The 26,718-nt window shown below is 36.9% G+C and overlaps 1 long non-coding RNA gene across 3 annotated transcripts in view; it reads left to right on the forward strand.

Annotated features, from left to right (window-relative positions):
• Window positions 1-25,784, forward strand: part of LOC108506728 — a 66,746-nt gene extending 40,962 nt beyond the window's left edge. Inside the window, exons 4-5 of one of the 3 annotated variants that reach the window (XR_001877866.1) lie at window positions 11,464-11,537; window positions 25,701-25,784. This is a non-coding gene — a long non-coding RNA (uncharacterized LOC108506728). Of the gene's footprint in view, window positions 1-163; window positions 2,169-11,463; window positions 11,951-25,700 lie in introns of those variants that run through there. The other 2 variants (XR_001877865.1, XR_001877868.1) reach the window with 2 other exon arrangements.
• Window positions 25,785-26,718: the final 934 nt, after the last annotated feature.

Here is a 26,718-nt window from a genome sequence, read left to right on the forward strand (position 1 = left end):
TGCATTCAAATCATAGGAGAACTGGTTTTAAAATGTAGGTGAGGCAGAGTTTACAACTCAGAAAAAGAACTTGGTTTAGTTTTGTGATAACATAATCCATCCTATATCACCAAGATGTCAAGAAAAATTGCGTTATATTTTTCCTCTGTGATTTGCATTTCAGTTTTTATTTGCATAATGCTGCTTCCCATGCAGAAGGTTGCCAAGAAAACAGAGCATGAAACCTGTCACAGAAATGCAACAAAGAGGATTCAGGGGCTTTATTTTCAAGTAGATCTGAACCGATTTCAATGTATTTCATTGCCATAAAAATCAAAATAGAAATGTTCTTAGTGTTTAGGTTTGTTATTAATATTTCTCTTAATCGTGTGCCAATTTTAAGGAAAGGAGCAAATAGTAGAAAAAAATGTAGCAGGTAAGAACATACATTAGGCCCAGTAACAAAACCAGCTACCCACAACCACAATCTTCTCTTGACATAGCAGCTTTTTAGTACAGTTCTTCAAGGCTGTTTCTGTTCTCAGTTATCACAGCTTTAATATAACTTACAATCACTTCCTAGAGACTTAGTTATCCGGATTTTACGGAGCGTTATCTGCTTTAGGGAAAACCAGAATGCTGCATACAGTAATCTGTCGTGCAAGAGCAAGAGCAGCTGGTGTAGCTTACATAAAGTGGCAAATAGCCCAATGCAATAAAATGTGAGCATGTTCATAGCAAGAGCAACTATTGGCCTAGAACAGATGCCAGAATATGTTTCTGTTTGGATCACAAATAAAATTATCTGTTTATCTTCTGTCATAATGAAAATAAAACAACAGGATTCCATTTCCTTAAATTTGGGGGTGACAGATTATCTTCAAAATTTAACTTTTCTTTTTTTTTGTTGTTCTTTGTTTTACATATAGTTAGTGCTCCCAGTTACAAGATCTGGGTTATCACATAGATCTAAGCAAGCTGAAATCCAATTGGTTAATTTATCTATCAATCACCTTATCACCTTAGCTGTGGCTTTGGAGGGAGGGTTGTTTCTTTCTTTTGGGGTGGGGTTTTTATTCTGTTCTGGGGTTTTTTTACATAAAAGCAGAACTAGCTAAGTGGAACACAGAATCAGTAAGGGGTATTTGTGGTTTTGGTTCTTTTGTTTTGGGTTTGTTTTTTTAAAGGAAGGAGATTTTCTATTCAAGCATTTAGTTCCTGTCTCACACAGTTTATTCTTTTTCTACTAGTTGTACTGCAATAACATTAACCACCAGCTGTACTTGTATCACAAATGACTAAATGCTCTGCCTGTGTATTACTAAAAGCACATAGGAAGAAGGCTGGAACTAGTCGGCATCCTAGCTTCAAACATATAGTAACTGATAGTACAGCAAAGATTCCTGTGGTAGAGATGAGAGACAAGATATGACCTCCTTAAGACTTCTGAAGCTATTGAAATACAGACTAAAAATAGTAGCAGTGATCTCCATCACATCAGGACCCATCCTGTCCATGGGCTTAGCAGCAATTTTATCACTAACTGAAGGGTGGGCAGTCTGATGTGCTGTTTTCCATATGGCTCCATCAGAAAGATGATCTTATGAAGACTCTAGATGCTGTCGTAAGAGCTCAGTAGTTTCTCCTGTTGAGAAGGCATTTACAAATCCCCTTTAAGGCTGTATTTTCTCTCTTTTATCTCTTTTTAAAACTACATCACTTAGGTACTGCAAGAGTATCAGGTCCCCACTTTCTACTCAAAGGGCCCTGCCAGAAATGTTTAGTGTTTCAAAGAATTAGTCCCTTAAAAGTCTTATTTTCCTCGTCGTTGAAAGCAACACAAACTGTAGGCCCACAAATACATGTAGCCAGAGTTTTCAATCAACTCTGCCTGTAAGCCACTGACTAGTTATTTGCTGAGGAGTGCAATCCCTCCACAGGTCAATATTAACAGGTATGAGATAGGAAGGATCTAGGGAAAGCAAAGTGGCTGCTTTGGTTCATTTTCTCCATCTTTTTGTGGGCAAAATTGTAATGGTACTAAAACATAACCTTTTACATAGTAGTAACAGCAGTAGCATGGCTTAACTATATGTGACAGCCACAGTGACTCTTCATGCAATATGTTTAATGATCTGTGTTTAATGAGAGCTGAGACACTTCCTGGAAGCTGTCCAGAACAGTCCTCCTGTGAGGCTACAGTCACACATTTAGTGCAAGAAGAAACTCGAGAGAAAGTATTTTCTTACTCTTTCTGCTGTGACTGTGAACTCATCCAATGTGAAATGAATGTTGGAATGACACTGTGAAAAATAAAAAAGTAAAAGCACTGCAAAGGGAGCCACTCCTTTCTTCTGGATTAACCCAGCTTCCTAGCAATGATAGTTTTAACGTTGCTATTGATAAAGCCTTTCATTTTTCTTGTAAGGTCATATGCCTTCCATGAATAAATTCCCCTTTCAGCATCACAAGTGAGTAGGATTTGGCATGTAATCTTTACCTCCTCCTATCTCCCCTCCCCACAACGTCCTAGTCAAAAAGTTCTTAAGGAATCTACAAGAACCTATGAGTGGATTGAAAAAAAGCAGGATAAAAAGCAGCAGATCAGTCCTACTGTTAGTATCTCCGTGGTGCCACCAAGTCACTGGGAAGTGAAAGGTGCTTAGAAGAAGAAACTCACTCTGCAGAGAACACAGTTGTGTTGGGTTTTTTTAATTATTCCACAACTGTGAGTCCAACACATTTGGACCTCCCCCAGCTGTGCATACGAACACCTGCAAAGCCCATCAGAGCCCATGGACAGAAAGTCAGACTTTGCAAACAAAAAAAGAGGGAAACACAAAATTTACCCTGAACATTATGGTCTAGGTTGTGCTTTAGAGGCTTAGCCCTTTCTCATTTGACAGGAGGAATGAGTTGCTCCACTGGTATTTTGGCATTTTAGCACAAATGCCTCCTGGGAGCTAAAAAGCATTTCCTGTAGCAGCAACTACCTGGCGGGTTCAGCGAGTGCAGCTTGAACTTGGCACTCACTAGCAGAACTAGCACATCCTGCTGCAAAGGAATGAGGTTTGGGACTTGATACCTATCACCCTCAGCAGGCTCAGAGCTTGTCATGTTGCCCTTTTCATGCCTCTTATGTCATGGATCTAGTGTAAATTTGAGCTTGCTTAGGAAGATCATTAGTCCCAGAAGAGACTCTGCTCCATAGAACAGAAAGGGAAGAAAACATTGTTTGAACTCTCTCTATCCTGAAACATTAGAATTACTAATAGAGTTCCCAGCTGCTATGATAGTTTGCATAATATGAACACCTGCCTGCAGCAATGACACAACCAAAGTAATTGACATTTGGCCATTATACAGCTAGAAATTACTTTTCAGCACTACAGAACCAGGCCAATTACAAACAGGTAAGCTATAGCTAAAAGATAGGGTAATGCTGTTCTGCTCTGGCAGCCATCTAGACCACTGGATGCATACATGTTTTTTAAATGGTCACTCTAGCTCTGCATTAAAGGTTTGTTTGAAGCCAATAGCTCATTGCCCTAAGAAACTGCATTCCTTATGGGTTAATATTTCACTTGACAGGAATCCTTTCTGGCCAGAGATCAACTATGCAAACAGGTTTGTATCTCATTGTTTCCAGGAACAAAAGTTTTTTAAACCCTTCTCAAACACAGCTGAATCAAATTCTCTTCCTTCTATTTAAATCCATAATTCCAGGTGTACTCTTTTCTGTAAGAATAGCATGCTTCTTTACATTAGTTACATATTATTGAAGTACAGTGTATTTTATATTAATAACAAATTGCATATACCATAAAAACATACAGTTTTGGAGCTCACACATTAAAAAACATTAGAGTGATTAGTCTCACAAGGACAGTCAGCACAACAAATCCCTTTCTTTTCCATTTGGGACTATCTGGCATTACTGTGTCTAAGCTCATGCCAGGAAATGTGTCTTCATGCTACATCTGTTATTGTTATCTCCTCTGAGTAACATACAAGACAAATATACAAAAAAAATATTGCATACTACATTACATAATCTTCCATTCCTCTCCTACAACACATTGGTCACTACTAAAGAGCTTGACCTTTCTTCTAAAAGCTTTTATATCAGTAGCTGCTGCTTATGTCTTACTTTACATACAGTGGGCAATGAAACAGTTTGGATTTTATGCTCCCACTTTCATGTTCTACTTTTGTCTCCCTGGAGACTACTACAAGGAAGTGCACTAGAAATTTGGGAATTAAGATGGAAACAGGAAGACTGGAGAAAAAACCCAAACTGAGTCAGAAAAGCTCATAAGCTATTCGGGTGAGTAAGATGTATAAGGATAATTAATCACAGGGAAATTATAAACTGGATATTGACAATAGAGTTTGCTTTTAATAATTTCATAAAATGCTTGCTTATATTTAAGTCTTTTGCATCTCCCAACAGCAAATCTTTACTAAAAAATGTGTGCAGTGAAGATAAACAAGACTGCTTTAACATCCTTCTGGTCCAAGTATACTCCACTTACAAAATCTCAATCCAACTCCTTATGCAGGATAGAGACACTGTTCTTTGGCTTTCAGAAAGGGCATCAGCTATTACCCAGCAGCAACTTCACTGAAAAGCTAGAACAGAGTATCATTCTATATCACTTATACATTGATCATAAATATTCTGATACAAAATAATAGATCAGAAAACTTTTCAGATATTGGTTTTATAGGACTAATCTCAGGATGCCTCTTCAAAGGACATTTAATTACCTGTCTTCTGCATTAAAGCAGTGATGGCATTAAGAAAGGAGTTCTGAATCCTCACCTCAAAGATACAGGCAGGAGTTCCCAGTTAGCACTCTACTAATGAAAGCAATGCAGGTTGCACCTCATCCCATCTCAAAGACAGGTGGGTGATGACTCAGAGCATCTTGCTTATTTCCTCCTCTTCCCAGTTTCCTGAGGAAGCCACGGCCTTCCACAGTACAATATGTATCAATCACATTATTAAAACCAGTCCCTCAGCCCAATAGCGAAGGCATGCCTGTTATGTTAGGGGAATTTGGAAGTATTCTGGGTCACTCAACAAGACTGTTTGCCTGTCCTGTCCTATCACTGGGCTTGCACCCAACACAACAGACAATGTCTGAACTTTCATTAAATTCCAGATGTCTCATCCAATGATGAGAAGCCATGTCCTGTGATCTTCAAATGCCTCTGTAGGAACCTCTGTGGCTTCTTCTGCCTAAAATGTTGGACATCATTAAGGCTTTAGGAACAAATGTACTCGTCCAGTCTCAATGCCAGGAAACAGAAGACTAGAATGGTTTAATTCCTGCTTACATAAGAGTGCACCTTTCCTAAAATATTCATTCCTGATTTGATAATTTCTAATAATGGATGATCACTGGAAACACTGGTAGCCACAGCCTTTGGTTACCAGCTCATTTATCACTGTAGCCATTAAAAACGTATCTTTTATTTCTGGTCTAGCTACAATTTCCTATTTTGTATTGGAGCAGTAGGCTGAATATCCTTATTCTAAAATTTCTGTGCCTTCCATAATTTTTCTGATAGATTGAGATCAAACATATTTTACGAGGTAAACAGAGCAAACTTCATTAAAGTTTTTACTGCTGTTTTTCAGCCTTTATTGTAACTTTTTACTTCAAAAGTACTTAAATACTTCTTGTCTGTACAACCTTCAGTACAGTAGCTTTTTTGATTGCCCTACTGCAAAGTGAGTGGAGGAAAGATATTTGAGAAGTCCTAAGCATTTGCAAAAGCCTGATATGACCAACAGTGGTCATATTGCTGCTGCTAGTGCTCAGAGCAGGAGGGAGGAGAGAGAAGAGGGGAAAGCCCTTCCACCCCTTAATCTTCCTTCCCTTTCCAGTACTTTCATGCTCTGCTTACAATGACATGCTAAAAATTATCTTTGGAGCTGTTGTAGTCCCCATGACATTTATCCTTTTGTTATTGTATTTTATTCATCAAGATGTCTTAAATCAAAAAGTCTTATGAGAATCTGTTCTTATTATATTGATATTATGACAGATGTTTGTAGCTTTATCCAAAAACATTATGGTGATTTGATAAAACCTGATGAGGAAGGGCTGAGGAGTTTTGGTTTTTTAAATAGGTACCTCTTTTCATAATGAAGCACACACTGATTGGTTCTTTTCATTGCCTTTCTTTGCCCAGGTCTCTTCAGACCCAATCTATTCTACCTTTCCATGCATAGATGTAGATAAGGTGTCAGTGCTATCAGTCCTTATTCTGCAATACCAGGTCTCATTTATGATCTTAACTTTTAGAAGCTGTTATTTACCCATCACAAGAATCTTGCAGATGACAGTAATTCTTCATATTATTACTTGCTTCTTCTGTCGATAACCATTGTGTCAACATTATATTTAGCATCTTAGAACATCAAAAAAAGGAAAAATTATCCAAACCCCAACAATAATTCAGTAGTTGCCACCTCCCACATTATCACACAGGACCACAGAATGAGGAAGCTGAGATAATCTCCAGATCAACACCTGCACTGTTCCAGCCAAGCCCTCTAGTTTAAGGTCTTTCCTTACTAGGGATAGAGCAATCCTGGCTGAGTGTTTCTGTAAATAGCAGAGCTTCAGGGTGAAGGAAACCCACGACAGGTCCCACTTGCCAAACTGAAAGTACTTTTGTATTTGTGTGGCCTTTCTGTAGTATAAGGTGTTAGCATTTGAGTTAGGCATAAATGTTATGTTAATATTTCTTTTTTGCTCTGAAGATGTATATTATCTAGAACTGTTAATTTAACAAGTTTTGAATTCTGTCAAAACTTATTTCGTAACCTAGACCTGTATAACCCACAGAAACAAGAAGCAAAATTGGTTAAAGATTTCAAGAGAAGCAAACATGCAAAATTAGAATACTTCAGCAATACAAACTGATCTTATGTATGAAATTTTTATATATAAAACACTGAAATTGAAAACTGCATTGACTGCAATTCCTATAGTATGTAGCTTCCAGGATAATGGGCTGAACATTTTCCTCTCTTGTTTATTTAATGAGAATACTTATCTTTTTCTTTTTTTCCCCCCCCCTAGTGACGCAACTGTTGGGTTAATCTTTTAACTCCTGCAGAGGACATGAGAGTAGGACAGTAACTGGTGGCTGGGCATCATTCACCCATTACTATATCTCATTTTTCAACTATTGCAATGTAGTGATAGAACACCCATCAAAGTTAGATAAAGTTAGATAAAGTTAGTGATAGAACACCCATCAAAGTTAGACCTTGCAGACAAAGGTCAAAGGGAGATAATTTACAATCGAGCATTTAATTTGTTGCTTCTAGTTATGAGGAAAAAAAATCCTCACAGTTATCCTACTTTCTTGAGCAACAAGGAAAAAGTGCCAACAGACCTCAGCATATATGGGGAATTTAGGACTACCTGATTTCTCCATGTCCTGCCAGAGTGGGGGGGGTGTGTGTAAGTTAAAGCTTTAAGACATGATCCAAAGTGAGATGAAATTACTTATTCAAGTTGGTTTCAATCAATTTGGAATCGAGACTTACCTCAAAAGAGTTCTAAATCTCTAGGATAACATTAACTACTACCTCTTTTTATTGCACCAGTATTGTGAAAAGTGTTAAATCTCTTAAACAATGACATCACATGTATTAAAAACAAGGCTAAATGAGGGATAGGCCTTATACTAAAGAGGAAAGATTAAGGAAAGGTGCATTTTCTGTTCTGTATAAAATATATTCCTGTGGTAATTAGTGCCCAAAGTGAGTGTAGCGTTAACAATGTTTAAGATAAAAATCCATCAAGACAGAAAATATAAATGGACAATGACCAGACCAAATAAAGAGTTTTGGTTATATAATATGTGCTATACAAGTCCATAAGCTAGAACACCTAGATTTTACAGTTGTCATCATCATCTCTAAATACATGTACCTAGATATAAACCACTCTAGGGTATGGCTATACTGATGCACACTCCAGGGCACCCTTCCAAGCAAGCTGCAGTGACCCCTTTGAGTGGCAATGGGGTGCATCCACAGGCCTGGCTCAGTGCTGAATGTATTGAAGAGGTGCTGTTCCTCCTCAGAACCATGCTTGAAGTTCTTGCACTCAGTTTCATTCAGAGTGGGCAAGCCCAAACCCTTCCGCATGTTCTCATTATAGGCAATCATTTCCACACATTTGTTGAAACGAAAGCCAGGGGTTTATGATACAGAAAGGGCGGAGGGAGTGGAGAAATGATTCCATAATTCTGTAACTATTTTAGCATTTTACTGGTCTTTGAACTTCTGCAAACAAATTGTGCTACAGGAAAAATTCTAAGAAACAGCAATGCATTATATGCTTAGATACCTTCTCAGGTGTTCGTATAGAGAGAGAGTATTTGAATAATACTGTTTAGGTTTTATTAACTCTAGTGTTTTGAGCCACATCTGCACAGAGTGATCTAGTTGAAAACAAATGCAAATAAGCAGAGTTAAAGTGTGTCTGATGTGAGCACTGGGGTGTTTATGCTATACCTCACACATACCAAACAAGCAAGTCTACCCACTTTTTTATTTGCTGTTTACCCTTATGCAGTAAGTACTCTACAACTGTCTTAACATGTATTGGCACGTTTGACCCCTATATGAAAGACAAAGAGGATTCTTTGCTTCATTCTGCGTGTACCAGGCATTAGACCCATGCAAAGCAAAGGAATAAATTATACTTCTCATTTGGTTATGCTACTCCCCAACTTGATAGTGCTTCTGCTCCTTTTTTACTTGTCTTATAATGCAAAAAAAAAAAACAAATCAGAGAAAGCAACAATGAACAGGGATCTGTATGTACATAACTTTGCAGTTTTGTTTAGCTTGAAACAAAGGATTTTTTTTCTTTAATAATTAAGATATGAAGTACAGAACAAAGGACTACACAAACAAGATAGAAAGAACAGTACCCAGTTTTCACCTGGCCTGACTTCCAAAGTTGACAGTACCTTTCTTTTGCAAATTCCTGGACATGTTGGAATGGAAATTTTAGTTACAGTTGTTTTGTTTCATAGTGGCTAGTCTGAAACATCTGCCACACAGTTGACTGAAACATTCACGACTGTTCAAGGAGACATAGTGCTACAGGGTGCTTCATCACTTGAAGGAACAAGAGTCAGATCACAAAATGTTCACGCAGTAACTCAAAAGCAGCACTTGAATAATTCAGCTTTACAATCCTGATATACTTCTATAATGGCCGCTTCTAAAATATATTTTCCCTTTGGACTTATTTGTTTGACCTTTCTACAAAGCTTGTTGACTTGGAACAGTGGGTGACTCCAGGTGGGTACACCTGCACAGCCAATTAACCACATACATCTGAGCCAGGGTCAGCACATGGAGGTGCAGCTGGGATGGAAACACGCAATTAAAAAACTCAGGCATTACTGAAAGGAGGTGTAAACAGAGGTGGAGCTGAAAAAAGTTTTTAAAAAAATTGTTTAAGTGGATAAAATGACAAACATTAAAAAAGCAAGATTTTGTAGATTTTCAAGGTGGAGGAAGGCACATGAAAGGGTTAAAAACTGAAATCACATTAACTTAATTTTACAAATCAAAGTTTATTAACATGATTAAGTTGCAAAGGAGCTACTTTTAAATATTTATATATGTTAAAAAAAGTGAGTGGAAAATGTTTACTGTATGAGTTAGTTAAATTTTGCTCTGCAACAGAGAGAGGTATGAACTCATATTAACTTCATAAAAGACACTGTTCATTTATGAATCAAATTTAATTTGTTGCTTGTTTACTGAAGATTTTATGCAAACAAATACAAATAAACTGTCCTTGTTTACTAACATAATTTGGAGAACTAGATAAACCTTTTAATGAATATTTTAGAAGGCTGGAAAGCCAAAACAAAACTTTAAATATAAATTAACTCAGGTTTGAGGGAGATGATGTTTCAGTACCAGGAATTCAGCATGAGGAAGAAAAATAATTTTTGTATAGTAATGAAGAGAGTTTTAGCTGCAGAAATGGTATTGTTTATTTTCTTTTCTGAAAACGAGAGACAAACCTCCTGAGGAGGAAAAAAAAAATACAAAACCAAACTCTGAAACCATAGTTCATATTGTATACAATTTCAAAAAAGCCAGGAGAGCTCACCACAGGTGGAGTCTGTGTGGAAGAGTCAGTGCAGTCTGACCTGTTTTGTGCAGCTTCTGGTCTAGGCTGGTGAGGTGCAAATCATCTGCTCTTCAGAAGTGTGTGGTAGTGCTTCTGCCTCAGCCACTACGCACTATTGGGAGGTGAATTTTTTTCATGAAAGTGTTGTATTAATCATGGAAGTGGTGCCAACTCACCAAACCTTCATCATCCCAGGAAGAGGCCTCTCCACAGCCACAAGACTGTTCCTTCATTGTGGGAGCAGAGCTGATGGGCTACAGTCTTCTTAATCGCCCAATAAAGGCACTTCAATCCAGGTGTGTTTCTGGTGAAAGTTATATTTGTAAGCAACAATACCTTTCTACCACCCCATTTGGTGGCAGAGAGGACCAAGAGACAGTGAAAAAGTCAAATCACTAGGCAGGACTGTAAGAATGGTCAGGAGCTAATGTTGATCATTTAGGAGACAGTACTGGGATAGGAGGATACATTTCTCTTACAAAATTTAAATTGAACCAAAATTAGATCATCCTATTGGTATCTGGAAAGGAATACCTGCTACAGTAATATTAGAAAGTATTAAACAAGAACTCTAAAAACAAGATCGTTCACATTGACAGGAGATGCTCCTCTAGCCCTCACAAATGCCTGTGAGTGGCATAGGTTTGACTGGTAGTTCTTTATCTCAGAGTAACTTGACATAGTAAGAAATTTGTTATGTGTCTAACACTAAATTCTGATCCTTAAGGAAAGTGGCAGTGTCGCCCTAAACTAAATTCATAATCTTAGAAAATTTTATTATGTCTAATCCAGGCTCTTCATAGATATGGTATCTTTGCTTCCATTTTTGCCTTCTATCTAAAATGCTTTTCTCAAGTTCTTTTAGTAGTGGTCAGATTCATTCACATGTTTGTGTTTCTTTCTGAAGTATCTTGGATTTTGCTTCTACAGACAGGAGTTATGTTTGAGTTGCATTAACTTCAGACTCCCCTACTTGAGTCTTTAGTTTCTTTCAGCTTAAACTTAAAGTTCTCTTTCACCTCTCTAGAAGCCATATTAGTTCAGATCAACAGTTCATGTTAGTCTGTTATCCCGCCACTTGCAGCAAATGCCTGGGGAAGAATAAAGCAGAGCAAGGTCTTAGGTTTCCAAGACTACCCTCTCATTAACCAAGCATATTTTGAACATTAAATGATTTTCAATTCACCTACAATTTACTTGTTTATTTTAAGACATGCAGCTGTAAATATATGTTCTACCAAAATGATTTGCAGGAGCAAAATTTAATTTAGTTCCCTTTCTTCTATTTCAGATATCCTACTTGCATGAAGAAGTGGCCATAAAGAGACATAGTCACCATTTAATTCAAACTAAGATAGCATAAGGGTAAGAGATAAGTGTTTGAGAACTAATGCTTTTATCTTGTTAAACTGTGCACTGAGATTAATGTTTAACGTCTTATAGTTCTATGATGCACGTTGGATTATGACTCAACAATGACATTTGAACAATCATACAGTGCAAACTTGAAGTCTACTGCAAAAGAGGAATTAAATATAATGAAAATAGAAACAAACAAACAAAAAACAACTTAGAATGTCTTAGAGGTCCCCTTTGCATATTGTAATGTGTAGTAATGACTCAAGAAAACTAATGAAGAGAGTAACACGGCAAGAAGACCAGTGGGTATTTTGGTTAGTTCCTGGTACAACTAAGGAAACCACAAAACCACATCAATCTCTATTCTGCTCAACCAGTTACAACAGAAAACATTTCTGATTTTGTTTCTAGAACTGCAAACCACAAGAATAAAGATGGTTTTGCTCATTCTCAGCAATTAACCTAGATTGCTTTCAGAACCTTATTGACATTTAAAAGTAGTGTCTCAGCACAGTGCTTGGGTGTGACATGAAGCAAGCCATGCAAGCAGTGGTACCATGCTTGCCTCAGGAACTGTGAAATCTGAATTCTGACTATTTTCTACTTCTTACATATAGAATAAAATTACTTCTGATTTCTGCGAGAATCAACACATCTCCTAGCCATATTTTATGTCATGCTACAAAGGGAAAAGATGATTATCAGTGCATTTATATAATCAAGTTCAATTTTCATGTATCAACTGCTTCACAAAATAAACAATGAATAATACTAGTTGGGGAAAAAGATTGTTCGCTTTTCTTGACAGTTCTTAAGTGATTCTTTATAGCAGGACTGATGACTACTAATCTAGAGATAATGTTGTTTTCTTTGCTTAAAAGGTATACCATTACCTTATGCCTGTGCTTTTTACCCAGCAGTATGCAGCAGATACAGCCAAGCATGCACCTATCCCACTGGTTTGGAATGCTGCTGAGATCAGTAGCCAATGTTTCAGCCAAGTACCTAAGAGATCTTAAATTTGGGGTTATGTCCAGCCATGCCCCTGAATGACAGCGCTGACCCAGAAGGGGTCCCAAAAGTTTTCTTAGCAATGTCTGCAAAACCTTCTCAAAGCATGGTGGTTCAGGATCCTTAGTATCCCTAGAGCAGGATGGATACGCTCCATATGTCACAATCACTGGAGGACTATGGAGTGAAAGCAAGGTTGATCTGTTTAGAAAGTTTGCTCCCCACCAGTATTTATGACAAAGAAAATCCCTCCACTTTCAGCTATATTGGCTTCTGAGTATGCAAGAGCAGAGCTGTCTAAACAGCTGCAGCACAGTCAGGAATCCACGAACATATCTGGGAATGTTTTCTGCTTCTAAAAAAGCCTGAACCTTGCAAGTATAATTAAATCTTTCTGTAAATGGAAAGTCAAAGAATGGCATTTTTCTTTGACGCAGATCATAGTCAAATAGATTTTAGTTTTAAGTATAGCAGTACTTTAAATCAACCACTGCAGTCTTTAAACTGGAAATAACCTAGAAGCACCTCTGTGTTTGACATCTGTAACAAAATGAATGCCTGGTTAGCATTCTTCCTACCACAAATTCCATCAGTTCTTCTTTTTCCATCTGGCAAAGTAAAGGTTATGTAGAAATTAGCTCATAGGTTATTGCATACAAACAGTAATCTGTTGACCAAATACATGTCAGGAACTTGGACTTTTTTCCCAATTTATGAATCTTTTAGAAACATAATGAGTAGATCAAATATATGTTGATGTTACAGATAACTGTATGTGACAACCAATATTTTTTGTGTATTCATGATCCGGTAAAGAGAAATATGGGGAAAGTCACCTTTATTTAGGATAGCCAAATCCAGAAAGACACCAAAAAATATAAGAAATATTTAATAATGGTAGGTGACTAATAGTGAAATATCTAAGTCCTTCAACTTTTCCTAAGGACCAGTAAGCAAAAATTTGTGTGATACAGCACAAAAATTCAGTTCTGAGATTTGTGCGTTTACTTAGCAAGGGACTGTCTGAAATGGTGGCAATCTGTGCAGTGTCTATGACCTATTTAAAAATGTACTGTAAGCCAGTCCCCCATTTGGGTGTGATTCCTAGGGAAACAGATAAGCTGATATGGCAGTTCCATTACCCCATTACAATCACCTCTTAAACTATTAATGTTAACTTTTTAAGTTTTCTGTTAATCGTCTCTAAAGTAGATACTATCTTAATATAGTTGTAGAAGAAACTATATGTTGTTCAAGAAAGCAAACATTGAAACCATTATATTAGAGCTTTGCAGATTACAAATGATCAAAAGTGTGTTAATCCTTCTTCTCATTCCTTACAGAAGCATTCAGGTAGTCTTCTAGTGACAAAAAAAACATCTTCCAAAGAACAAAGATAATTTTGGAAGACTAAAGCTTTCCTAGTCTAAGTGTCTATAAAGTACAATTGAGTACTATATAATAAGTGAAAAAGTGAAACAAATTCTTCTATTTTCTGAGCAATTTCCTGGGAGCTCTTTTTACAGGAGTATTCAGTATTAAAGTCCACCAAATAGATTGTAATCTGTGGAATTGTTTTGACTAAGTACCCTTACACTTCTAACATTAGTGGATGAGTCCTTAACCATTAACTTCTAATATTGCTGTCACTGTGTTATTTAGAATTAAATATAAAAATCACTAAGGAAAAAGATTAATACTGCTAAATACCCCAAATGTACTTAAAAATTTAGTTCTTCAAACATTGACCTTCACAAAACAGAAATTAGGCTTACTTCAAAGAACTTTATTTTTTAATTTTGAAGACCTTATGCAGCATTTTTATGAACTAAAATAAACTCGTTTGATGTTATGAATGTAGTTTTCTGAGGGTTTTTTGGTTTTCTTTTTTTTTTTTTAAATCAAGCAGAATTGTTGATTTAGTAAGCATATGAGCCTGTTTCTGAGCTTCCTTGTTGGAAACAGTTCTGGAACTCTGTGGCAAGGGATGCTATTCAAGAAACACGTGATAGGCATTTAGCTTTCTAAAGTGTGCAGTATGTGAGATGAAGCAAGACAGAGTAATTGCAATGCTTCCCCGGCCTTTTCATTTGAAGACTTCCAATGCCTGTTGTGGCAAATCTCAGCTTGGCAGTTTTCCACTTCTGAAATAACTGCATCTTTCTTCATTGGACATGCTTCCTTCCCTTCATTTCTACTGTAAGCCTGACCCTGAAGCTCCTCAATTTTACTTTCTTTACCTCCTTGCTTATGCTATTTATATTCATAGGTCTATGCTATTGACATTCTTGGGTGTTTTATGTATACTTCTTAGAGGGGAAAAACAAAGACTTTCACTTCAGCATGTCCTTGCTTTAAACTGCATGATACTAAACTTCTAGATGGCTTTTCTATGATGGGAAGGTACTCAACTGCAAATTTACCATCGCCATGACGAAACACTCACGGACAGAGGCACCCTGGCTGTCGCACCTGGCTTGTGGCATGGCAGAAATCTGTGTGCTTCCATTGGCCTCAGAGAACTCTAGTGCCCTGTCAAGCTTCCTGCAGCTCTATCTGCTATTTCTTTGTAGAAAGGGAACCACTGTAACCCATGGTCACTGGATGTACATACTCTCCTTTCCTCAGGATATCAGCAAGCATGGTTTTTCCAGATCTCTGTCTCTTTACGGGCTCTTCTCTCACTTTCCTTCCTCAGGGACATGATAGCAGCAATATTTGTGCAGATGCCAGAAAATTTAGTGGTGCCATCAGTCTGCAGACTTCTGTGTAATAACTGAAAACATGTTCTAAATTTCCACATTCCCATTTTGTTGCCACTCTTGAGTGGTTTTTTTTTAATTTGAGCTCTCCCTTCCTGCATGTGCCTTTCTCTCCTAATTAGGGCCTCTTTTGACATCTATAATTATTGCCGTTCCTCTGATGGCACACCATTTACCTAAAATGGTGTGTGACACTTCCTTCCTAATCTCTAATTTTTTTTGAAAGCTGACTCTCATCATCATCAGGTGATCCTTTGTCTTCTGAGTCCGCTTGGTAAAATCAGTTTCTCTGGCACAGCTACTTACTTAGCATGTCCGTTTTAGTGCTCAGATAAATCTATTTACATGTTAATAAGTCTCATTCCTTCTACCACCCAACTCAGACAGGCACAGTATATTTTTCAGTGCCAATGTGTGTCTCAAAAGAATTAACTCAGTAACTTAAGAGAATACAAAATTAAACTACTAACTTTGTTACTCTTCACATTCTATAAAAAGAATACAGAAATATTTCTTTCATGCTTGGTATCCTTACATCCCATCAGCATTACTCAGCATCCCAGAGCTGTTTGGAAAAGAGATTGTGCCTGTTGCCTCCTACTCAGATGTAAAGGTATTTAATTGAATTCAATCTCCCTCATCAAGTATCAGCTGTACTAAAGATTTTTGTATGGCTATGCATTGCATAATGCTTAGCAAGGTTCTTGCAGAGCTCAACAGAGTTATCACATGGCCATGGAATGAGATGGAATTATATTTCTCATCTCCTGGGCCAATTTATTGCACTATCTGTGAGAGTTTCTAATCTCAGTTATGCTAGAACCAATTAGAACACTCTGGATATTTGCCAACACAAGAACAGATTTTGACTCATTCTTTTGTGGTTTGTGCTTTTTTACTCCTCATTTTCTTTTCATTACAGAACTTTGTGACATAGTCAGAAATTAGTTATAAAATTATATATTTTGCTAATGTGTTTGGGAAATTCTGTTCAGAGCAAAGTTAGTTCTTAAATAATTGGGCATGCATACTTTTGTTCTATGTGTTTTGAATACCCACATCATTAGCCACAAAAGCCTGGCTAAATCTATGTTAAATTGTAGACATCTTAAATTCCTTTGGTTATTAACGCAAATAATTGATTCTAAAATTCTCTGTGCCCTAAGCAGTATGCTATAACAAGTTGCACTGGTTTGAGGTGTGTTGATTTTACACAACCCCCCTTCCTTTTCTTTATGTTATGCATGACTTACCAGTGAAAAAAAGAACCACAAATGATTGCTTTTCCAACAACTCCTAGAAAATATTTTTTAATATATATAAGCACATATGTTGTGCAACTTACTGTGTGCTTAATAATATCAATTTTACTTTCTCCCAAAAAGTGGGATAACTTGATTTAAGTCCCTAAGAGTGTAAGTCACTGTGAGAACCATTTTCAACATTTTGGTCATTCTGATGCACTCGAAAACCTTTCCTTCCCCAGGCACTCACCAGGCCTTTCCTTCAATTAAGTCCACTCACCTCTTATTTTGAAAGCTTCTTTGTCATGTAATAAGGGAATAGACTTTTAAGTAAGATTTCTGAACAGGGTATATTCTTCCTTGCCAGTTAGTGGCAAAACTAGGAATTAGAATTAGCTTGGTTGTAAGATTTTCACCTTGTTCTTTTACCAGCCTTTTCACAACAGGAGCTATTATTGGCAATCTGATTAATGTAATACATGGGACTAGTTTCCAAGAATTGTTTGAATTTTGTTTTCCAAAATAAAAAGTAGCCACAGCAATTCACATTCTTGTTTGTTTCCACACATAGAGAAGCCTGAAAACAAGCTAAACAAAACCATCCCAAATTGGACCAAATATTACTCTCATTTACACCCTAAAAATCAACATGAGTTAAGCAGGAAGCAGAATATAAGCTACCAACTGTAATAATTTTAAGTGACTAATCTATTTGCTTTGGTTTATCATATCCACCCATTTTCCTTATTTTTCATTTCCTTCCCCTTTGTATCCAGTTTATGGCATGAGCACATATAAGTCTACCTGTTACATCCAGGCTTCACAGCGTTGGTTAATCATCCCAGTACTTTTCACACAAAACAGCACAAAACAGCTAGCACAGACTGTTAGGTGCACCTGCAATTCACTCTGAACCCATGATGTGTCTGGCTAAATCAGTGAGTGGTTGTGAAATTATATTTTTCCATAGGAGGGGTTACTTTGCAAAGGTAGCAGGGGAGAAGAATGAGTCATATTCTTCAAGAGATAAACATAGGTCTCCCAAACCATAAAAGAGTGATGTTATTCTGGATGAAATAATCTTACAATGCTCTGTTTAGTGTAATATCTCTTTCTAGAATTTGTTGTGGAACATATTATTTTACTGCTACGGTACTTAGTTTGGGGAGCAAAATCACAATTCTTCTTTCTTAGAAACGAAAAACCAAATAGCAGCCATTTCAAGTAAGTGCTGTTCAAGATGTTCAAGCTACTTAGAGAGTCCCAGGGGCTCTGCACCTTGGGGGCTGGTACAGCCAGGCTCCCAGGCACAAGTGGAAATCTGTGATTCTTGTCTACACCAGTGGGCAAAGTGGAAAGGAGTGTGTTGAAAATAGAAATAGTTTCCCTAGAAAAGCAGGGTCCTTGTTCAGGCTAGTCAAATATTTGCTATCAAAGCTGTTCTTCAATGGCAGACTACTCTCATAAACTGGTTGTTTGTTTTGGTTTTTTTTCTAAAGCGTATCTCTTATCCTTGGAAAACTGAGTTTTCATTATTTACAAAAAAAAAAAAAATCTTATGAACATAGAAGGTTTCAAGTAAAAGCTGAAAACCGTCCAAAATTTTCCCTGTGAAAATAAAGGCCTTTTTTGTTCATGTATAGTCCTTGCTTCTTTTACCACTCCACAGCCAGTGTTAGAGTTATTAACAAATAGAAACCTTTGTTAAAAATTAGTTCTGGTTAAAAATATGTCACAAGAACCTGCCTACAGGCAGAAACTAATACATATTTTCCTTTTCATTTTTTATTCTTTTATTTTTTTATTAATTTGCAGTGGAATTCTCATTTGTTGAGCAAATAGTGGAAACATTGAGAAAATATTAAATAAATAGGTTTTGTTACCTGAAAACAGATAATAAGCTTTACCTCTCTAGCAGAAGAATGTATAAATGTGCTCCCTTGAAAATTAATCAATAATATGATGGAGACCAGAATGCAAACACAGTCTCCAATGAAAGACTATAATTTTAGGAGGATCTAGGACCCTGGGCATGAGAACAGATACCACACATTTGAAGTTACGGAGAACTAATGGAGGAACCATGGTCAAAGCCCCAGGTTGGGAGAATGACCATTGCTGCAGCTTTCTGAGCGTACAGAATGGGGAAAGCTGCATTTGTTGAAGCTGTACAAGAGGATTTGGCAGTGCCTGGAAAGTGAGATAATCAGATTGGATCAGTGAGTTTTAGCAATGAGTTTAGAGTATCTTAGACTTGTTTGTAAAAAAAAGAGTGTACTGAAGCAGCACTGGCTTTGCCTCACTTGCCTTGTTAAGTCAGACACATGAATGTCTTGCATGACAGGAATGCCATAAAACAGCCAAAGCAGACCTTCTGTTTTTCAGCTTGGATATAGATATTACAGAAAGGAAATGTTTATTCAGCATTTGAGAAAAGAACATAGTAGAATTTTAAAGAGAGATTAAGTACCTACTTGTGGGGGGAGTTCGAATGTTTGGGTTGTTCTGGTACCATAGAAATAAAACATCTAAAAATTTTGTGTCTTTGTTACTGTTTTTATGCCCCAGGTAAATCTCCTGTGAATGTCAGTGAGACTTTGGAGGTAAAAAGGTTTCAAGATTAAACCATGTTATATTGTAAAAAGGTAATGATGCAATGGTTCTGTCATAGCAATCAAGTATGGTTCACATAGCATAATTTGGGAAGGAAGGAATACAAAAGAGTTATTCCTATATATTGTAAATATGAAGCAAATGAAATTTGTATAGAAATATTTATCATATGCATTTGATTGATAGAAAGCAAGGGTATTTCTAGATACTGGATTTATGTGAATGTTTTCAATATCTGATTTAGTAAATCTGCATTTAATTCTTTTAAATATTGCCAGTAATACAATTAACTTAAAATGAAAGATGTGTTTGTGTACAGGTTTGCATATATGCATATGTGTAATATATAAATTAGTTTTGAAATATTTATTTCAAGGCTTATAGCAAAATATTTTAAGATACCACTGTATGAATTAGAATTTATTTTAAATATAGATTTTTCAATATGATGTCATTAATCCAACCCCCGTCTCAGTCGCTCCATCTCCTCAGTCCCCTCCAATTATGAAACCACAACAGAAATTTCCAATCTAGTTTTTAGTTTCCTTAACTTCTTTGACTGCAATTGGTGGAAAAGTGAAAAACTGGACCTGATCACAGCGTTCATACTACTGTCTTATTTCTACTAAATCTTTTGGACAAAGGATCAGAATTCAAAACAGAGGCAAGATTTTCCTTACTACTCTAAAAAACTAGATGCATACACTTCTGTCCTTCTTTCGTGAAGAAAATGGGGCCAAGACATGGGAGGCAGTTAATGTCACAGAAATAAAGCCAAGCACAAGCCTTGTTCACGCAGATATCATGCAAATAGCACCTGGCAATGTTGTTATAACAGGCGTTAGAACAGTTTGCAATATGAATTCTGTGGGAAACTATCAGGACTATTCAAAGGATTCACAGAAATTAAGAATGGAGAGACCCAGAGAAGTCATTTCTCTCCCAGACAGGATCAGCGCTGCCCAAAAGACTCTTAAGGGAAGTGTGTATTATGCATTCTTTAAAAACTTCCAGCAGGAAAGATGCAACAATCACCCTAGGCAATCTATTCTGTGCTCCACAACCTGTATCTGTTGGAAATGCTTTCCATAGCATGTAATCTGTCTCCCTTGCTGCTTTAAGCACATTACCTTATCCACTAAGAAAAGGGTAAGAAATAAGGAGTATATTACTTTCCTCAAACCAGCAAACTATTATATACTTGAAAATATTTATTAATTCTCCCTTCAGGCTCTCCTCAGCAGATTTAACAACCCATTTCAATCTGCTTTTTTAACTCATGTTCTGTAAAAAACGTTTTTCTCTTCCTGGCAATCATTATAGATTTTTATTGTGAGGTATCAAAGTGTATACTGTCTTGCAAAACATTTATAAAGAGTAAGAAATATGATCAGCAAAAAATAAAGTATTGGTCTAAAGTATAATAGTAAAAAAATTCTGTACTGTGTATGAAATAAGGAGCTATGCTAATGCATACTAACATAAAAGGAGTTTAATCAAGCCTTCCTTTAAGCAGTTTGAAAATACTTATCACTATATGTAAATACATGTAATTTCCATATGCAAATTCTTGTATTATAATGGCTCAATTCTCCATTTTGTAATTGGCTTTGGCCACCAAGCAACATGATAACAATTAATTTCATCTGCTTTTGTAGCACATCTGCTAGTAGTGGATGACAGTCAATTGGCAGAACTGATACCCCAAAAATTGACACAAAATCAGCTTTTTTTCCCCCCTTGATTTCATTCATTTCCTGCCAGTTGAAAATCTCAGTCTCCCAAAAATGGTATCAGTTCACACTGGCCTTCAGAACAGAGTGGCATTACTGTAGTTTAAGAAGATGAAGGTATTTTGAAGTGAACTAATAGGATTTGCTTGGAAAGGAATGAACATATTACTTACTGATATTTTCAGCTCTTTAAATAGGGATAAATTTGTGCAACTCAAATCAATTCAGATGCAAAACTTGCACAAAGAAAAAATATTTCAGGGACAGGGTGGAGAGGTAAATGTATATTCCCACCCCTGAGAAAATATGTGAAAGGCACATGCAAAATAAGGAGGCTTCACTAAGGGCAAGTCATGCCTGACTAATTTGATGACCCTCTATGATGGGGTTACAGCAGTGGTGGATGAAGGAAGAGAGACTGATGTCATCTACCTGTCAAAAAGCATTTGACACTGTCCCACACAACATCCTTGTCTCTAAACTGCAAAGGTATGAATTTGATGGATGGACCACTCAGTGGATAAGGAATTGGCTGGATGGTCACACTCAAAGAGTTGTGGTCAACAGTTCAGTGTCCAAGTGACATTCCTTAGGGGTTGGTATTGGGATCAGGACTGTTTGACATCTTTGTCAGTGACACAGACAGCAAGTTTGCTGATGGCACCAAGCTGTGGGGTGAAGTTGGCACACTGGAGGGAAGGGATGCCATCCAGAGGGACCTTGACAGGATTGAGAGGTTGTCCAGAGAAGTTGTGGATACTCCGTGCCTGGAAGTGTTCAAGGCCAGATTAGACGAGGCTTTGAGCAACCTGGTCTAGTGTCACTGTGGTCATTCTTATCTCCCTCTCCAGCTCCTAAGAGAGTACAGTGGTTTGCAACATGAGTGAAACAGTTGCTTAACGGAGCTTGTCCTCTAAGGAGCCAGATGTGAATTGTACTAGATATATTTGAGAATACTGTTTTTCTTTCATAGAAGTTGCTTAACAAGACAGAGTTCCATGACTGTCAACTAAATTCTAATATTTAAGAAAATACAGATTAAAAAAATCCTGAGGACCTAACTCATATCTATGCAAACATCTAGCAATATTTCGATTTTCTTTCCGCATGTTGCTTTCTGCAGACAAACTTGGAAGCTGCTTTTTCAACATTCAGGTAAAAACTTACTAAGTTTTGTTGGATTTTTTATTTATGAGAATATGGTTCATATGAGGAATGTCAAACTAAATGCAATTATATAGCAAAAATATGGAAGTAAATAAAGCCTAGGCTTTCTTGGAAACAAGATCATAGAGCTAGCAAGAATGATTGCAAAGTGTTCACTTCAAAAAAATTAACTTCATAAGAAATTGAACATATGCTGTATCTAGTGCTATTCATTATTTCTCCATGTAGTACTGATTTAAAACTATATAATACAAATAACAATGCAAAAAACCCGCAACCCAACAAAAACCCCAACCAAACAACAAACAAAAGCTACTGCTCTTTTTTATTTTAAAATTGTCCAAAAAAGAGTTTTACTTCAAATGTTTGTTTATTTCTCTGTACAATACAGTGTTAATCACCTGGTTGGACTCCAAGCTGTGATAAAGAAGCCCTCACTCAGTATATTTCTTCTTCTGCAACATGTGTATGTAAACAATTGTTTCTGGCATGGCAATGGAGTTCATTGGAAAATAAATCAAAATAGAAGTTGTCTATTGATATTTGGTTTGCTTCTGTTAACATCGAGCTAAAAGTTTGCAAGTTTTGTCTTTGATGAATCTGTATGCCCTGAAATACTGGAGTCAGACAGAGGGACCACACTGGCATCTTCACAACACACCACTAAGTGGTACCTTCGCCTCCCCATCATCTGGCTGAGATCATGGGCTGGTATATGCAAGATCTTAGACAATGCCAAAAAGAATATTAAATTATAATCTTTTCTTTTGACATGTGTCTTCAGATTACAGGCATTTCTCCCACATTTATGCCAGTACTATAAATTAAATAATTCCATGCCATTTAAATATCCTAATTTCTGCATAAATCCAGATATTCATATGAAAATATTTCAAGATTAGCTTGAAATTAGCTCTAAATACTCCTATAATAAAACTGTGACAGAATATTAGCTGTATTACCTGTAATAGTAGATCTAGTACCTCTTCTATGCTTGGGAAGTATGACTTGGCCTGACTTACCCTTATTTTTGAGGATGTTCTAATAACATTTGAGCTGAACTGAGTTGCAGACACACTAACCCAAACAAGTTTAACAGATGGTATGATGATGACCTCACATTTTGGTCTAGACAGGCTAACAAAATGACAGAAAGAAGCCTCCAGAATAGGATAAAATACAATCTTTGGTGAAGATAAACAGTGAAACTGTGGGGTGTTTAATAAATTTAAACATTAAATTTAACTGTGTTCTGTAGAATTATGGCATTAATTGAGATGTGATGAGGCCACATTGATGACTGCACCTGTTGGATAAAACAGAGTTTTGAAATAGATTTTCAGACTTACTATCTATATGAACTGTAGATCTCCTCCATAGTCCATAAATCAAGCAAAGACAAGCCAGATATACCTGCTGACTTTAAATCTACCCTGTGTCTAAGTGCTTTCCTTTCCAAGGATATTTTCCAAAACTGGTTTTTCCCTGAGCAGCAAAATCATGGATAGAAATAACTGGCATGGGAACATGGTAATATTTTCTTTTGGCAATATTTTTTTTTTCCTAAGAACTTTTATTTTAACAGTTAATCATCGAAAAATTCATCTAATTCTGAACTGAAAGTTTCTTATTTTGTACCTCTGGGTCAATTAATTTTGAAATAAGAGGAAAAGAATTTTCTGATTGTTTTTGTCCTGGTGCCTAGCTCAGGGCTTGAAGCGTGAGAGGAAACCCACAGGGAGGTGGAGTTAAGTGGGCAGATTACAGGGTGCAGAAAATGTAAAAAAGCCATGGCTGTGATTGATTACAGGTTTTTTTCACATGAATGTCATCATGTCAAATGGGTGACTATGTATTTTCACACTAATTTGAAGGAGCTTTGAGTCACAGTATCTTATTTTAAAGAGAAGATGACTCAAAGAATTCCCCCTTTTTTATATGTATGTATTTAAGTACAAAAGAAACTTTGTGATGCAACACAGTACCAACTTTTAATGACTACAAGCTTTTATTAGCTAGGAATAATCTAAGGACAGCAATGAACAAGCTATGTAGATCTCACCCAGTGACATCTAATAAAAGTTTTATGTTTCACAATGATGGCACTCAAGTTTAATGAGAATACTTTACTCTTGCGCTCCCATCCTGTACTTTTTCTAAATTTCCCTGTGCCACAGAAAGGAAAGGTCAAATTTCTCACTAATGCCTATGACTGTGGTTCCAGTGTCAGCAGAGCTGTGCTCATTCCCATCACCTGAAATGGGTGTGAAGGAAACTACACCAAGCATAAGTAGTTCAACACTTCTGCCTCAGTTTGTAGAAAGTGAACTAAGGCTTTGTGGCACATAGAGGAGCCAACTACATGGTGAGGCCAAATATGCAGAGTCTTGTTCCCGTAGAGCTAACTTGCTCATATTTTGAACATCTGTAAAGTCTAATGTGAACTGAATGTTAAGTAAATAAATTTATTTTATTAGTAGATTGTGGCATATTACCATTTATTTTAACTCAACTTCTTTTCCACATCACATGCCTTTTGTGTATTTCATACATGCTGGAAAGATACTATTTTTGGAATAGATTTCAAGGGGTTTGCTGTGTTTATGGAACTGATTCTTGTATTTTTCCAGAAAATCTGGGTAGTTAGAGCATGGATGCAAAGCTTTCACGACGGAGAAAAAAAGATCAAATCAATGAGAGTAAAACAACCCAGAAATGACCCTGCTTAAATTTTATTAATTTAAAATTTCTACTCTAGGCTATGCTGGCGAGTCTTTTGGGTCAGAAAATAAATGCTAAAAAATAACAGTAAGAGTCAAACAATTAAAGCACAAGTAGACAAGTAGAAAAGTTATTGAGCTTTCATTACTGCGGAGCTGAACTTTTTTACTCTGCATCTGAGAAGTAATTTTGGGAAGAAACTTAGGAACTAGGGAGCAAGAAATATTTTCTATTACTGATGTTAAGAAATGGCCAGCTGCTTAAAAATACTCAGTGGTTTGGAATGTCAGCCCAAGCACTGGGGAATGACTTGGTGGAAAGGTTTGCAGCCAAAATCATCCAGTGCACATCCATGCATCCAAATCAGACCTTCCAAAGGCATGCCAGGTTGTTGTGTGACCTGTAAATGGGACACATTAGCAGCATACAAGGACTTGGTTTTTTGCTGGCAGGTCTAAGTCTCCTTAGACCCAAGTCTTCCAAAGTCTCAATAGGATACCAGTCTTTGGAAAGATTACAAACACAGCATCATTTACTTTGCCAACACACTTTACCACAAGGTTATGATCTCCACCTAGAACTACAGGGACAATAAATATATCAGAGCTAGATTGTGCCTCAAGGCAAATATTCTGTTGATTCTACTCTCCGTCCTGTTATGTCTTGTGATGTTTTGCTGTACTCATCTACTCACCCCATAAGACATCCATGTGAGCAGCTCTGTGGTTTTATTTTCATGTTTAAACCAAGTTGCTGTAATCAGCTTTTCTGTAGCCTAAATTGCAGTTGTTATGACCATATTAAAGCACAGCTTTTCAGACTCGGCCTGTAACTCTGCTATTAGAGGTTTAAACCTCAGTGTGGAGAAAGTCTATAATGAAAGTGAAGCTCTCTTTCATTTCCTATGATTCGGCATAGCTGTACTTGAGGATCGCCTGGCTTTGATTCCCATGCTGTAACACTTGAGACCTGCCCTCCAAGTGCCAGTGGGAGGCTGCAGACTTGCCAGCTCGTCATTCCAGATAATATCACAGTCAAGGTAAACCACTGCCTTAGTGCTGGCTTGCAGGCAAAGATACACCAGGTGAGCATGTGGGGTGGTTGTTAAGGACTCTGCTCACGAAGGTCATCCAGAGAACATGATTTTCAGATGGAGCGTGGTTTTTCAATTATTTCATTATACTTTGGATTAATCGCCAAAGACATTCTTGTCTAAAGTGTTAAGAGGTACTAAATGCAGAAACAGAATCTTTAAGCAATAACTTGCTTTCTGGCCACAAGTTGTACTATATTACTACTCGAATGAAGATACAGAAACAAGTGTTTTTTCCCTTAAATGGGTACATCCCCAGTGACTTTTGCTGTAAGAATAACACTAAGAATGATATAGGAGTGATCTTTTTAGTTGAGGGTCCCTCAGTGTAGTAGTTATCTCTCAATGGTATTTCCTGCATTAAAAAGTCACTGTGAATAGCCTTTCATCCTTCTGTTCCAAAAATAAGTGCAAAACAAGCTGGCAGCTCTACAGTCAGAAAACCCAGGAATCAAATTCTGAAATAGCTCTAGCTGTGATGCCTAAGAAATCAGCCAGTCTGGTTTCAACCCCTATGAAAATAGAAACTTCAACCTACCAATAAAAAGAACAAACACTTTGTTTATCTTCCCAGAGTACTATTATGCATCTTGAATATGTCTAATTGGATCAATATACTGCCAAAGTGAATCCTAAGTGACTCCTTAGTAGTAATTGCTGAAACAGGGACAACCCACCAGCTGCTAATGACGTTTTTAAAGCTATTCTAGAAGTGACAAGGCAAATGTCTGATAGCAATTTTTAAATAAGAACAGGTGGTTGTCAGGTCTTTCTCCCATGCAGATGCAGTTAATGCGTTCTATTCATCAGGCACTATTTTTTTAGTCATCTTAGAACAGCATG

The sequence above is a fragment of the Lepidothrix coronata genome, unplaced genomic scaffold, assembly GCF_001604755.1.
Source record: "Lepidothrix coronata isolate B3197 unplaced genomic scaffold, Lepidothrix_coronata-1.0 Scaffold7, whole genome shotgun sequence".
Taxonomy (NCBI): Eukaryota; Metazoa; Chordata; class Aves; order Passeriformes; family Pipridae; genus Lepidothrix; species Lepidothrix coronata.